Genomic DNA, 10349 nt, shown 5'->3' with positions numbered 1-10349 from the left:
GATAGGATAGGATAGAGGACAGGATAGGATAGAGGATAGGATAGGATAGAGGATAGGATAGGATAGAGGATAGGATAGGATAGAAGATAGGATAGGATAGAGGATAGGATAGGATAGAGGATAGGATAGGCCAGAGGATATGAGAGGGGATTTGATAGGATAGAAGATAGGATAGGATAGAGGATAGGATAGGATAGAGGATAGGATAGGATAGAGGATAGGATAGGATAGAAGATAGGATAGGATAGAGGATAGGATAGTATAGAGGATAGGATAGGATAGAGGATAGAGGATAGGATAGGATAGAGGATAGGATAGGATACAGGATTGGATAGGATACAGGAAAGGATAGGATTGAGGATAGGATAGGATGGAGGATAGGATAGGATAGAGTATAGGATAGGATAGAGGATAGGCTAGACGATAGGATAGGATAGAGGATAGGATAGGATAGAGGATAGGATAGGATAGAGGATAGGATAGGACAGAGGATAGGATAGGGGATTTGATAGGATAGAGGATAGGATAGGATAGAGGATTGGATAGGATAGAGGATAGATGATAGGATAGGATAGAGGATAGGATAGGGGATATGATAGGATAGAGGATAGGATAGGATAGAGGGTAGGATAGGATAGAGGATAGATGATAGGATAGGATAGAGGATAGGATTGGGGATAGGATAGGATAGAGGATAGGATAGGATAGAAGATAGGATAGGATAGAGGATAGGATAGGATAGAGGATAAGATAGGATAGAGGATAGGATAGGATAGAGGATAGAGGATAGGATAGGATAGAGGATAGGATAGGACAGAGGATAGGGTAGGTGTTTTGATAGGATAGAGGATAGGATAGGATAGAAGATAGGATAGGATAGAGGATAGGATAGGATAGAGGATAGGATAGGATAGAGGATAGGATAGGATAGAGTATAGGATAGGATAGAAGATAGGATAGGATAGAGGATAGGATAGGATAGAGGATAGGATAGGATAGAGGATAGAGGATAGGATAGGATAGAGGATAGGATAGGATAGAGGATAGGATAGGACAGAGGATAGGGTAGGATAGATGATAGGATAGGATAGAGTATAGGATAGGATAGAGGATAGGATAGACGATAGGATAGGATAGAGGATAGGATAGGATAGAGGATAGGATAGGATAGAGGATAGGATAGGATAGAGGATAGGATAGGACAGAGGATAGGATAGGGGATTTGATAGGATAGAGGATAGGATAGGATAGAGGATTGGATAGGATAGAGGATAGACGATAGGATAGGTTAGAGGATAGGATAGGGGATTTGATAGGATAGAGGATAGGATAGGATAGAAGATAGGATAGGATAGAGGATAGATGATAGGATAGGATAGAGGATAGGATAGGGGATAGGATAGGATAGAGGATAGGATAGGATAGAAGATAGGATAGGATAGAGGATAGGATTGGATAGAGGATAAGATAGGATAGAGGATAGGATAGGATAGAGGATAGAGGATAGAGGATAGGATAGGATAGAGGATAGGATAGGACAGAGGATAGGGTAGGGGATTTGATAGGATAGAGGATAGGATAGGATAGAAGATAGGATAGGATAGAGGATAGGATAGGATAGAGGATAGGATAGGATAGAGGATAGGATAGGATAGAGTATAGGATAGGATAGAAGATAGGATAGGATAGAGGATAGGATAGGATAGAGGATAGAGGATAGGATAGGATAGAGGATAGGATAGGACAGAGGATAGGGTAGGGGTTTTGATAGGATAGAGGATTGGATAGGATAGAAGATAGGATAGGATAGAGGATAGGATAGGATAGAGGATAGGATAGGATAGAGGATAGGATAGGATAGAGGATAGGATAGGATAGAGGATAGAGGATAGGATAGGATAGAGGATAGGATAGGATAGAAGATAGGATAGGACAGAGGATAGGGTAGGGGATTTGATAGGATAGAGGATAGGATAGGATAGAGGATTGGATAGGATAGAGGATAGATGATAGGATAGGATAGAGGATAGGATAGGGGATTTGATAGGATAGAGGATAGGATAGGATAGAAGGTAGGATAGGATAGAGGATAGATGATAGGATAGGATAGAGGATAGGATTGGGGATAGGATAGGATAGAGGATAGGATAGGATAGAAGATAGGATAGGATAGAGGATAGGATAGGATAGAGGATAAGATAGGATAGAGGATAGGATAGGATAGAGGATAGAGGATAGGATAGGATAGAGGATAGGATAGGACAGAGGATAGGGTAGGGGTTTTGATAGGATAGAGGATAGGATAGGATAGAAGATAGGATAGGATAGAGGATAGGATAGGATAGAGGATAGGATAGGATAGAGGATAGGATAGGATAGAGTATAGGATAGGATAGAAGATAGGATAGGATAGAGGATAGGATAGGATAGAGGATAGGATAGGATAGAGGATAGAGGATAGGATAGGATAGAGGATAGGATAGGATAGAGGATAGGATAGGATAGAGGATAGGATAGGACAGAGGATAGGGTAGGATAGATGATAGGATAGGATAGAGTATAGGATAGGATAGAGGATAGGATAGACGATAGGATAGGATAGAGGATAGGATAGGATAGAGGATAGGATAGGATAGAGGATAGGATAGGATAGAGGATAGGATAGGACAGAGGATAGGATAGGGGATTTGATAGGATAGAGGATAGGATAGGATAGAGGATTGGATAGGATAGAGGATAGACGATAGGATAGGTTAGAGGATAGGATAGGGGATTTGATAGGATAGAGGATAGGATAGGATAGAAGATAGGATAGGATAGAGGATAGATGATAGGATAGGATAGAGGATAGGATAGGGGATAGGATAGGATAGAGGATAGGATAGGATAGAAGATAGGATAGGATAGAGGATAGGATTGGATAGAGGATAAGATAGGATAGAGGATAGGATAGGATAGAGGATAGAGGATAGAGGATAGGATAGGATAGAGGATAGGATAGGATAGAGGATAGGATAGGATAGAGTATAGGATAGGATAGAAGATAGGATAGGATAGAGGATAGGATAGGATAGAGGATAGAGGATAGGATAGGATAGAGGATAGGATAGGACAGAGGATAGGGTAGGGGTTTTGATAGGATAGAGGATAGGATAGGATAGAAGATAGGATAGGATAGAGGATAGGATAGGATAGAGGATAGGATAGGATAGAGGATAGGATAGGATAGAGTATAGGATAGGATAGAAGATAGGATAGGATAGAGGATAGGATAGGATAGAGGATAGAGGATAGGATAGGATAGAGTATAGGATAGGACAGAGGATAGGGTAGGGGTTTTGATAGGATAGAGGATTGGATAGGATAGAAGATAGGATAGGATAGAGGATAGGATAGGATAGAGGATAGGATAGGATAGAGGATAGGATAGGATAGAGGATAGGATAGGATAGAGGATAGAGGATAGGATAGGATAGAGGATAGGATAGGATAGAAGATAGGATAGGACAGAGGATAGGGTAGGGGATTTGATAGGATAGAGGATAGGATAGGATAGAAGATACTATAGGATAGAGGACAGGATAGGATAGAGGATAGGATAGGATAGAGGATAGGATAGGATAGAGGATAGGATAGGATAGAAGATAGGATAGGATAGAGGACAGGATAGGATAGAGGATAGGATAGGATAGAGGATAGGATAGGATAGAAGATAGGATAGGATAGAGGATAGGATAGGATAGAGGATAGGATAGGATAGAGGATAGGATAGGCCAGAGGATAGGATAGGGGATTTGATAGGATAGAAGATAGGATAGGATAGAGGATAGGATAGGATAGAGGATAGGATAGGATAGAGGATAGGATAGGATAGAGGATAGGATAGGATAGAAGATAGGATAGTATAGAGGATAGGATAGTATAGAGGATAGGATAGGATAGAGGATAGAGGATAGGATAGGATAGAGGATAGGATAGGATAGAGGATAGGATAGGATAGAGGATAGGATAGGATAGTGGATAGGATAGGATAGAGGATAGGATAGGACAGAGGATAGGGTAGGGGATTTGATAGGATACAGGATAGGATAGGATAGAGGATAGGATAGAGGATAGGATAGGATAGAGGATAGGATAGGATAGAGGGTAGGATCGGAAAGAGGATAGGATAGGATAGAGGATAGGAAAGAATAGAGGATAGGACAGAGGATAGGATAGGACAGAGGATAGGATAGGGGATTTGATAGGATAGGATAGAGGATAGGATAGACGATAGGATAGGATAGAGCATAGGATAGGATAGACGATAGGATAGGATAGAGCATAGGATAGGATAGAGGATAGGATAGGATAGAAGATAGGATAGGATAGAGGATAGGATAGGATAGAGGGTAGGATAGAATAGAGGACAGGATAGGATACAGGATTGGATAGGATACAGGAAAGGATAGGATTGAGGATAGGATAGGATGGAGGATAGGATAGGATAGAGTATAGGATAGGATAGAGGATAGGATAGACGATAGGATAGGATAGAGGATAGGATAGGATAGAGGATAGGATAGGATAGAGGATAGGATAGGACAGAGGATAGGATAGGGGATTTGATAGGATAGAGGATAGGATAGGATAGAGGATTGGATAGGATAGAGGATAAATGATAGGATAGGATAGAGGATAGGATAGGGGATTTGATAGGATAGAGGATAGGATAGGATAGAAGGTAGGATAGGATAGAGGATAGATGATAGGATAGGATAGAGGATAGGATAGGGGATAGGATAGGATAGAGGATAGGATAGGATAGAAGATAGGATAGGATAGAGGATAGGATAGGATAGAGGATAAGATAGGATAGAGGATAGGATAGGATAGAGGATAGAGGATAGGATAGGATAGAGGATAGGATAGGACAGAGGATAGGGTAGGGGTTTTGATAGGATAGAGGATAGGATAGGATAGAAGATAGGATAGGATAGAGGATAGGATAGGATAGAGGATAGGATAGGATAGAGGATAGGATAGGATAGAGTATAGGATAGGATAGAAGATAGGATAGGATAGAGGATAGGATAGGATAGAGGATAGGATAGGATAGAGGATAGAGGATAGGATAGGATAGAGGATAGGATAGGATAGAGGATAGGATAGGACAGAGGATAGGGTAGGATAGATGATAGGATAGGATAGAGTATAGGATAGGATAGAGGATAGGATAGACGATAGGATAGGATAGAGGATAGGATAGGATAGAGGATAGGATAGGCTAGAGGATAGGATAGGATAGAGGATAGGACAGGACAGAGGATAGGATAGGGGATTGGATAGGATACAGGAAAGGATAGGTTTGAGGATAGGATAGGATGGAGGATAGGATAGGATAGAGTATAGGATAGGATAGAGGATAGGATAGACGATAGGATAGGATAGAGGATAGGATAGGATAGAGGATAGGATAGGATAGAGGATAGGATAGGACAGAGGATAGGATAGGGGATTGGATAGGATACAGGAAAGGATAGGTTTGAGGATAGGATAGGATGGAGGATAGGATAGGATAGAGGATATTATAGGATAGAGGATAGGGTAAGATTGAGGATAGGATAGGGGATTGGATAGGATGGAGGATAGGATAGGATAGAGGATATTATAGGATAGACGATAGGATAGGATAGAGGATAGGATAGGATAGAGGATAAGATAGAGGATAGGATAGGATAGAGGATAGGATAGGATATATGATATTATAGGATAGAGGATAGGATAAGATATATGATATTATAGGATAGAGGATAGGATAGGATATATGATATTATAGGATAGAGGATAGGATAGGATAGAGGATAGGATAGGATAGGATAGATGATAGGATAGGATAGAGGATAGGATAGGATAGAGGATAGGATAGGATAGAGAATAGGATACGATATATGATATTATAGCATAGAGGATAGGATAGGATAGAGGATTGGATAGGATAGAGGATATTATAGGATGGAGGATAGGATAGAGGATTGGATAGAATAGAGGATATTATAGGATAGATGATAGGATAGGATAGAGGATAGGATAGGATAGATGATAGGATAGGATAGAGGATAGGATAGGTTAGAGGATAGGATAGGATAGAGGATAGGATAGGATAGAGGATTGGATAGGAGGATAGAGGATAGGATAGGTTAGAGGATAGGATAGGATAGAGGATAGGATAGGATAGAGGATTGGATAGGTTAGAGGATATTATAGGATGGAGGATAGGATAAGATTGAGGATAGGATAGTGGATTGGATAGGATGGAGGATAGGATAGGATAGAGGATATTATAGGATAGACGATAGGATAGGATAGAGGATAGGATAGGATAGAGGATTGGATAGGATAGAGGATATTATAGGATAGAGGATAGGGTAAGATTGAGGATAGGATAGGGGATTGGATAGGATGGAGGATAGGATAGGATAGAGGATATTATAGGATAGACGATAGGATAGGATAGAGGATAGGATAGGATAGAGGATAAGATAGGATAGAGGATAGGATAGGATAGAGGATAGGATTGAGGATAGGATAGGATGGAGGATAGGATAGGATAGAGTATAGGATAGGATAGAGGATAGGATAGACGATAGGATAGGATAGAGGATAGGATAGGATAGAGGATAGGATAGGATAGAGGATAGGATAGTATAGAGGATAGGATAGGACAGAGGATAGGATAGGGGATTTGATAGGATAGAGGATAGGATAGTATAGAGGATTGGATAGGATAGAGGATAGATGATAGGATAGGATAGAGGATAGGATAGGGGATTTGATAGGATAGAGGATAGGATAGGATAGAAGATAGGATAGGATAGAGGATAGATGAGAGGATAGGATAGAGGATAGGATAGGGGATAGGATAGGATAGAGGATAGGATAGGATAGAGGATAAGATAGGATAGAGGATAGGATAGGATAGAGGATAGAGGATAGGATAGGATAGAGGATAGGATAGGACAGAGGATAGGGTAGGGGATTTGATAGGATAGAGGATAGGATAGGATAGAAGATAGGATAGGATAGAGGATAGGATAGGATAGAGGATAGGATAGGATAGAGGATAGGATAGGATAGAGTATAGGATAGGATAGAGGATAGGATAGGATAGAGGATAGGATAGGATAGAGGATAGAGGATAGGATAGGATAGAGGATAGGATAGGATAGAGGATAGGATAGGATAGAGGATAGGATAGGATAGAGGATAGGATAGGATAGAGGATAGGATAGGACAGAGGATAGGGTAGGGGATTTGATAGGATAGAGGATAGGATAGGATAGAAGATAGGATAGGATAGAGGACAGGATAGGATAGAGGATAGGATAGGATAGAGGATAGGATAGGATAGAGGATAGGATAGGATAGAAGATAGGATAGGATAGAGGATAGGATAGGATAGAGGATAGGATAGGCCAGAGGATAGGAGAGGGGATTTGATAGGATAGAAGATAGGATAGGATAGAGGATAGGATAGGATAGAGGATAGGATAGGATAGAGGATAGGATAGGATAGAAGATAGGATAGGATAGAGGATAGGATAGTATAGAGGATAGGATAGGATAGAGGATAGAGGATAGGATAGGATAGAGGATAGGATAGGATAGAGGATAGGATAGGATAGAGGATAGGATAGGACAGAGGATAGGGTAGGGGATTTGATAGGATACAGGATAGGATAGGATAGAGGATAGGATAGAGGATAGGATAGGATAGAGGATAGGATAGGATAGAGGGTAGGATCGGAAAGAGGATAGGATAGGATAGAGGATAGGAAAGAATAGAGGATAGGACAGAGGATAGGATAGGACAGAGGATAGGATAGGGGATTTGATAGGATAGGATAGAGGATAGGATAGACGATAGGATAGGATAGAGCATAGGATAGGATAGACGATAGGATAGGATAGAGCATAGGATAGGATAGAGGATAGGATAGGATAGAGGATAGGATAGGATAGAGGATAGGATAGGATAGAGGGTAGGATAGAATAGAGGACAGGATAGGATACAGGATTGGATAGGATACAGGAAAGGATAGGATTGAGAATAGGATAGGATGGAGGATAGGATAGGATGGAGGATAGGATAGGATAGAGTATAGGATAGGATAGAGGATAGGATAGACGATAGGATAGGATAGAGTATAGGATAGGATAGAGGATAGGATAGGATAGAGGATAGGATAGGATAGAGGATAGGATAGGACAGAGGATAGGGTAGGGTATTTGATAGGATAGAGGATAGGATAGGATAGAAGATAGGATAGGATAGAGGACAGGATAGGATAGAGGATAGGATAGGATAGAGGATAGGATAGGATAGAAGATAGGATAGGATAGAGGATAGGATAGGATACAGGATTGGATAGGATACAGGAAAGGATAGGTTTGAGGATAGGATAGGATGGAGGATAGGATAGGATAGAGTATAGGATAGGATAGAGGATAGGATAGACGATAGGATAGGATAGAGGATAGGATAGGATAGAGCATAGGATAGGATAGAGGATAGGATAGGATAGAGGATAGGATAGGATAGAGGGTAGGATAGAATAGAGGACAGGATAGGATACAGGATTGGATAGGATACAGGAAAGGATAGGATTGAGGATAGGATAGGATGGAGGATTGGATAGGATAGAGTATAGGATAGGATAGAGGATAGGATAGACGATAGGATAGGATAGAGGATAGGATAGGATAGAGGATAGGATAGGATAGAGGATAGGATAGGATAGAGGATAGGATAGGACAGAGGATAGGATAGGGATTTGATAGGATAGAGGATAGGATAGGATAGAGGATTGGATAGGATAGAGGATAGATGATAGGATAGGTTAGAGGATAGGATAGGGGATTTGATAGGATAGAGGATAGGATAGGATAGAAGATAGGATAGGATAGAGGATAGATGATAGGATAGGATAGAGGATAGGATAGGGGATAGGATAGGATAGAGGATAGGATAGGATAGAAGATAGGATAGGATAGAGGATAGGATTGGATAGAGGATAAGATAGGATAGAGGATAGGATAGGATAGAGGATAGAGGATAGAGGATAGGATAGGATAGAGGATAGGATAGGACAGAGGATAGGGTAGGGGATTTGATAGGATAGAGGATAGGATAGGATAGAAGATAGGATAGGATAGAGGATAGGATAGGATAGAGGATAGGATAGGATAGAGGATAGGATAGGATAGAGTATAGGATAGGATAGAAGATAGGATAGGATAGAGGATAGGATAGGATAGAGGATAGAGGATAGGATAGGATAGAGGATAGGATAGGACAGAGGATAGGGTAGGGGTTTTGATAGGATAGAGGATTGGATAGGATAGAAGATAGGATAGGATAGAGGATAGGATAGGATAGAGGATAGGATAGGATAGAGGATAGGATAGGATAGAGGATAGGATAGGATAGAGGATAGAGGATAGGATAGGATAGAGGATAGGATAGGATAGAAGGATAGGATATGACAGAGGATAGGGTAGGGGATTTGATAGGATAGAGGATAGGATAGGATAGAAGATACTATAGGATAGAGGACAGGATAGGATAGAGGATAGGATAGGATAGAGGATAGGATAGGATAGAGGATAGGATAGGATAGAAGATAGGATAGGATAGAGGACAGGATAGGATAGAGGATAGGATAGGATAGAGGATAGGATAGGATAGAAGATAGGATAGGATAGAGGATAGGATAGGATAGAGGATAGGATAGGACAGAGGATAGGGTAGGGGATTTGATAGGATACAGGATAGGATAGGATAGAGGATAGGATAGAGGATAGGATAGGATAGAGGATAGGATAGGATAGAGGATAGGATAGGATAGAGGATAGGATAGGATAGAGGATAGAGGATAGGATAGTATAGAGGATAGGATAGTATAGAGGATAGGATAGGATAGAGGATAGAGGATAGGATAGGATAGAGGATAGGATAGGATAGAGGATAGGATAGGATAGAGGATAGGATAGGATAGTGGATAGGATAGGATAGAGGATAGGATAGGACAGAGGATAGGGTAGGGGATTTGATAGGATACAGGATAGGATAGGATAGAGGATAGGATAGAGGATAGGATAGGATAGAGGATAGGATAGGATAGAGGGTAGGATCGGAAAGAGGATAGGATAGGATAGAGGATAGGAAAGAATAGAGGATAGGACAGAGGATAGGATAGGACAGAGGATAGGATAGGGGATTTGATAGGATAGGATAGAGGATAGGATAGACGATAGGATAGGATAGAGCATAGGATAGGATAGACGATAGGATAGGATAGAGCATAGGA

The sequence above is a fragment of the Halictus rubicundus genome, unplaced genomic scaffold (assembly GCF_050948215.1).
Source record: "Halictus rubicundus isolate RS-2024b unplaced genomic scaffold, iyHalRubi1_principal scaffold0108, whole genome shotgun sequence".
NCBI lineage: Eukaryota > Metazoa > Arthropoda > Insecta > Hymenoptera > Halictidae > Halictus > Halictus rubicundus.
Note: the sequence above shows the minus strand (reverse complement) of the source record.